Here is a 6,631-nt window from a genome sequence, read left to right on the forward strand (position 1 = left end):
ACACGCGATCTGATGAAACCGAAAAAAAAATGCAACAACAATATTCAAAATATAGGCTCGACATAAAGGCATTAAAAAACATATCAAAAGCTACAAAAATGACACAAGGGATAACGAATATTATTAAAGAAAACAAAAGTATGAAAATATTTAGAAAGACACTTCAAAGAAAAATCAGAGATCAAAAAATTAAAAAAAAATAGAAACATTTTAATCAACAAAGAGAAGATTCTTATCACTGTCAGAGATTTTTACGCAGATCTCTATAGTAATAGCGAGTCCTATTCTGATAGTAGCATCTCATAACGGATTTTATTTATTTATTTATTTATTTATGCAATCTACAGACACAAAGTCCATTAAATGATTACAATTGCTCCTTAATGACTAATAAGCACAGTAAGTAAGCACTACATATTACAAAATTAAAAAAAAAAATAGATTCTTTGCCCCCCAGACAACACATTAGGTAACTTAAAAAAAAACTTAAAAATATTCTACATTAGATATATTTTTTTTAAATTTCCCAAATGGTTCGTAAAATATGTCAATATGAAATAGTAGGTTGGCGGCAGTGGATATTCGAAAGATTGACGACTTCTTACCTAAATTGATATTTGTTTTTTTTATATAAAAAGTTCCTATATCTCTATTGTTATGAATATTTGCCGTTAACAGCAGTTTTTCGAGAAGAAATGAACAATCTATATTATTATGAAGGATCTTATGTGTAAACCTAGCAGGTGTAAACAATAGCAGGCCACAGTTCTTCCGGAAGTAAGTTTTTTTAAATTAAATTCTGTCAAAAGGTTTTCATAAGATATATCCATCAGATACACACCATGTTTTTTATAGTACAAATACCGCAAAAACCTTTTTTGAGCTTTTTCCAACTTTTGTTCGTAAACCGAATAGAATGGACAACAAACAATCGAGGCAAATTCCAATATGCTGCAAATATAGACATTATAGAGAGTAGTAATGGTCTTTAAATTAGTAAAGTTACAGGCATTACGAATTATAAATCCTAAAATCTTAAATGCCTTATTAACAACTGTGTTAATATGAGCATCGAAACGCAACTTATTGTCGAAAACTACTCCCAAGTTTTTTATTTCTGTTTCACATTTTAAGACATTAGTACCCATTTTATAATTGTAATTAATTGGCACTTTTTTTCTAGTAAAATTTACTGTAATACACTTTTCAACATTAAAAGATAATTTGTTTTATTTTGCCCAAAGCAGTACTCTATTCAGGTCATGCTGAAGGAGTTCGCAGTCCTTAATACTATTAATTGCTCTATACAATTTAAAATCATCGGCAAATATTTCACCATCACAATATTTTAAGCACAATGGTAGATCGTTGATAAGATATAAGAAAAGCAATGGCCCCAGGTTAGACCCCTGAGGCACCCCTGACAAAGCGACAAGACTTCGAGTATGTACACCCTCTATATACTACATACTGTATCCTTGATTCCAAGAATGAAGCAAGCAACTGCAGAAGATCGTGCGATAAGCCAAACCAATCTAGCTTTCTTAACAAAATGTCGTAGTTGACTCTATCGAACGCTTTAGAAAAATCGGTATATATAACATCTACCTGTCTGTCAACCACGCCATTCAGCTTCTGCAAAAATATGGTTAAATTTGTGACTGTTGACCTCTTATTCATAAAACCGTGCTGTTTTTCAGTTTCTTGGACAACAAATTAATGCTACAGGTCTATAATTTGAAATATCAGCCTTGTCACCACTTTTAAATATCGGAGCTATTTTTGAGGTTTTCCATAAATCTGGATACATTTTTTTTCCAATATTAGGCTAAATATTATTAATAAGGGCTCAATTAGAAAATCAATACATGCTTTAAAGATCTAGGGTGGTATCTTATTTGGCCCGACCGATTTTTTAGGTTTTAATTTTTTTACGGTGACCCTAATATCTTCCACAATAATACGCTTTACGAACAAAGTCGCATTTGTCAGAGGAATCGCCGGAGCAAAATCCAGGGTGTAGCCAGAGGGATCTGATTGAACAATACTAGAAAAATGCGAGGCAAATGCGTCAGCGATATCCCTGCTCTCGATTATTTTCTGGTCTCTGTATAACAATGGTGTATTGGATGAACAAGTACCTGACTTTGTTGAACTTGTGTACCTCCAGAAGTTACTACGGTCACTAGCTATTTTTGTTTCTACCTCCTCTATGTATTTTTTATATGCAATTTTAATGTCACTTTTTACTTTACTTCTAATATAAATGAAATTTGCTCTATCTGCGAGACTATTAGATTTTTTACTCTCACGAGATGTGTTCAATCTTTTCCTTTCTTTTTAAATTTAAAATTATTTCTTTAGTAAACCACGGTAGGTAATCCTTTTTACATTCACGTGCCATTGGTACACATTTATCCAAAATATCATATATTTTTTTGTAAAAAATATTTGTTTACATCAGAACTGCTTTTTAGGTCATCCCAGTTAACATTTCAAACAATCTGTAAAGTTTTAAAAAGTCTGCCTTTTTATAGTTATATTGGCTATTAAAAGTTTTTTTGTTAGAAGTATTGCTAAATTCAAGTTTGCAAAACAAAGTGGGATGATCCGGATATTCCCTTATAAAAAGAGAGTCGTTTCTATTTAAAGTTAAAGAAAAATTGGCTCAAAACAAGATCAAGAACCCTATTTCTGTCGTTAAGAATTTTATTATGTTGTTCGCAAGTCTAACAGGTTTATCATTTGTAAATATCTACTTTCTATGTTATTAAAAATATTCTTATTTTCTACATCTACTACAGTGGGTATATTAAAGTCCCCTAAAATAAGAATTTTATTATTTTGGCCTTGTAGATACCTTTCTGCAGTATCAAAAATTTCACTATAAGTGTCATATGACATCCTTGGAGGTATATAAGTACTAACATAAATATAAGTTTTGAGAAGAAAAACATAATTTAATCCAGATATCCTCTATGTTACTATTATTGCACGATATGGGTAAATCAAGCATCAGGGAAAAGAAGGAAGGCCGATTATATCAAGCCATTCATACTAGTGTTAGTCAATTACGCAAAGGCATTTAAACTCTATTAAACATAATGAGATGTTCAAGGTATTGGCAGAGTCCGAGTAGATTTCAGATATTCAGTCGTAGTACACTACATATGTATATCAAACAATGCATCAGTAAGTGTAATCCTACACGAAACTACTGACATTTTCCAATTTGGGTGCGAAGTTCAATAAGAAGATATCGACGGGAATGAAATGATAGAAGGAAGGCCGAATATTATAAGCCATTTATACTGGTGTTTGTCAATTACGCAGAGGCATTTGACTCTATTAAGAACAATTTGATGTTCAAGGCATTGGCGGAGTTCCGAGTAGATTTCAGATGTTCAGTCGTACTACAATACATACCGGGTGGTGCGTCGCCGAACGGAACATAGGAAAACCCATGTAAATTTTAAGGGGGTCAATTATTGGGCAAAAATTTGGTAATTTTGCAATTGCATTTAATTGAATAATTCAAGATTCGTTTATTAAAATTTTTTGAAACTTTGCACGAGGGTTTGCCAAATTGGTCTCTTCAAAAAGTTATCTTACATTTTTTCTGTAAAATATACAGGAAAGCCAATAATTGACCCCATTAAAATTTACATGGGATTTCCTATGTTCCGCTCGGCGACGCACCACCCGGTATATCAAAATGCCTCAGTGAGTGAAAGCCTACTCGAAACTACTGACACTTTCAAACTTGGATGCAGAGTTCAATAAGAACTAATGCTTCTTAGTTATTTAGCAGCCTCTTAGAATATATAATAATGATAGTTTATTAACGGTGATAATATACCACCATTTCTATGTAAAAATATTCAACTTTTGACAATATAAAAAATTTCGCACAATCACAGACTTGATGATTACATATATTCACACTTAAGTTACTTAGAAGAAAACCATAAATAATTCAGGCTAAGTTTTAATAATAAAAATTAAAAACATTACAAAGGTTGACTATTTAAAAATATTTTGACTTTATTCTTAAATTAATTTAAGGAAAGTTTAAAAACGTCAATGTTATGTGGTAGTAAATTCACTTGCCTACACATTCTGGCTAATGGGTAATTTAATGGACGCTTGAGTTATGAGACTTTGAGTTTACTTTCTCTCTCCCCCTTTGGTCATATATTTAAGTCTCTTTGAGAATAATGGGTGATTATTTTGAATTAACAAAGCAGGGATAAGTTCAAACTGAAGAAAGTCCAAATAGCGTTCTCCATTTAAAATGAATTTAAAAAATGATGCGTGAAATGACAACTAATATGACAAATATACTCACAAATGCATGACAAAGAATTATCAAGTAAGTTCTAAAATTAGAAACTGTTCGCAAATAATAAAGTCTACTTACTTTTTAAGAAATCACATAAAAATGAATGTTAGCGCCATAGTTAGGAGACGCACAAGTGACAATACTAATCGATGTGTCTAAAAATAGAAACACCTGGATTTTAAATGAATTTGTTCCTTTCATCATCAATGTACTGTCTAGTATAGTAAATTCTATAGTAACTTTTAAAGAATCACTATTGACTATTGAATAGACATTATGTATTGCTTAATATGATTAAATTGCAATTTAATTAAAATTTTTAATATTTTACCTTTAATAACTCCAATACTCTAACTAATGAGTCTAAGCGTATTAAAAAAAGACGACTACTTCTGAGCCAAGTATAAACTACTAACTAGTTTACACCTGGAACTGTACCGAACTAAAAGTTCTAACTACATTTTCTATTCTTCTCAAAAAACTAATTTAAACGTCCAAGTTTTCGATTGACATTTTATAAGTGGCGTGTTTCTACTACCAACAAACATAAATTTCTAATTAAACTTCTAAATGTTTCAATTGGAGCTTTTGTTCTTTGATCAATAAAATTTCACTTGAAAAAAAACGTAAAACAAAAGAGGAAATCGACGTCATTATAATGCATAAATAAATCAAGCACGTGAAATCAGATAATTTATGGCCCCAACGAAAGGAAAATCGTACGCGCGTTTTTCTCGCTTTATTATTTAAACGGGATCAGCCGTGTAATGCAAATCCGCAATAATTTATTATTATTAACGTTATTAGTGCCATAATTTTTACTTGAAATTGGAATTGATTGGACGTTGAGAGAAACGCAATACGGTTATCTGAATTCAGTCAGCACCAGATGTTTGAAATGAAACATATAGAAAATTAAATATATTTATTAGAAAATTGACGCTTTCAGTTTACGAGTATAACGAGAGAAGTTCAAGACCATATATTGTAATTCAAGTTCAATTTGACCATAATTTTAATTGAAACTCAGTGATTGCTCTAATTCGGGAGTCCAGCTATTTCATAAATACATAAAGAATGTGAAATAGAATACATTGCTTAAATCAGAACAAATGATAAGAATAAAAAATAATTCTACAAGTCCAATAAAATATTTGAGGTAATTGACCAGCAAGGCCACTTGCTCAAAAAGTTGCCCGAAATAAGAAAAATAGACGTTATTTGTCCAAAGCTAACTTAACCAAATAGCCAATACAGTTAAGGTTATCATATCACCAGTATACGTTCACGATGTGATCGTGTGGTTTGGTCTCAGGTTCTAATCATGGCTTGGACGTATAGTTCCTCTCTTCTTTATGTGTCCACCTTACTCAGTGGATCTTAGGACTACACCTTAGTTCATGTACCATGTCTACTACTTTACTAAGGTGAATATTTTCAATTTCAGTCAAATAGGGATTAATTCTTTACTCTTTATAATTTTCACCTACGCCCTACAGTGAAGTGAGGTTAGATATTTTTAGTGTCAGGGCGCAAATCGGGCTTAGTTACCAGTGTTATTGGACTCAATCAATTGGTTTTGCAAGTCTTGCAAAAACCAATTGATTTGATGATGTGACACAAATAGAATTTAGTAAGAAATCTGCTCGATAGAAAATTGTCTTAGGTACATTTAACTTATTGAGAAAGAAAAGAGTGTCATTGAAAATTGGTTAATGGTTTGAGTAGGGTTTCCAAACAAAATCTTATTTTGACTGAAAGAATACTCGTGAAGACTGGTCATGAAACAAAATATTTAATAGAAATAAAGCACCTCGACTTTCTTAGTTCTTAGACATGCTAAGGCTTTAAATTTAAGGATGGTTTCATGAAATGCTATTCATACCCGTCCTATTTGAAAGAGGATAATTAAGCCGGTATTTTACTGGACAAAAGTAGAATATTTAATGATCATAAGACAGATTTTTGTTTATGTCCAAAAAGTGGCAAGTTCTGGGTTCTTTCAAAAAAAGGAAGATTTTTATATAAGAGTCTCATACGAAAACCAGATACTCATTATTAGATCAGTTTTTCAGCAAAAGGTATGTACCCCGTAAAAAAAGTTCCTCAAGTCATAGCAGAATGCTTTCCTAAAAACTGTCACTTCTGAGGCAGATCTAATGTCTGATGGATGAGATTTCAGATGTGACATTATCCAAATATTAGTAATCTTATTTGTGGATGGATATTAAGATCATTTCAAAAAATATGGTAGTCTATTGTGTGATCATTATTTCCTAAAACTAAAAA

Source organism: Anthonomus grandis, chromosome 7, assembly GCF_022605725.1.
Source record: "Anthonomus grandis grandis chromosome 7, icAntGran1.3, whole genome shotgun sequence".
In the NCBI taxonomy this organism is placed as follows: domain Eukaryota; kingdom Metazoa; phylum Arthropoda; class Insecta; order Coleoptera; family Curculionidae; genus Anthonomus; species Anthonomus grandis.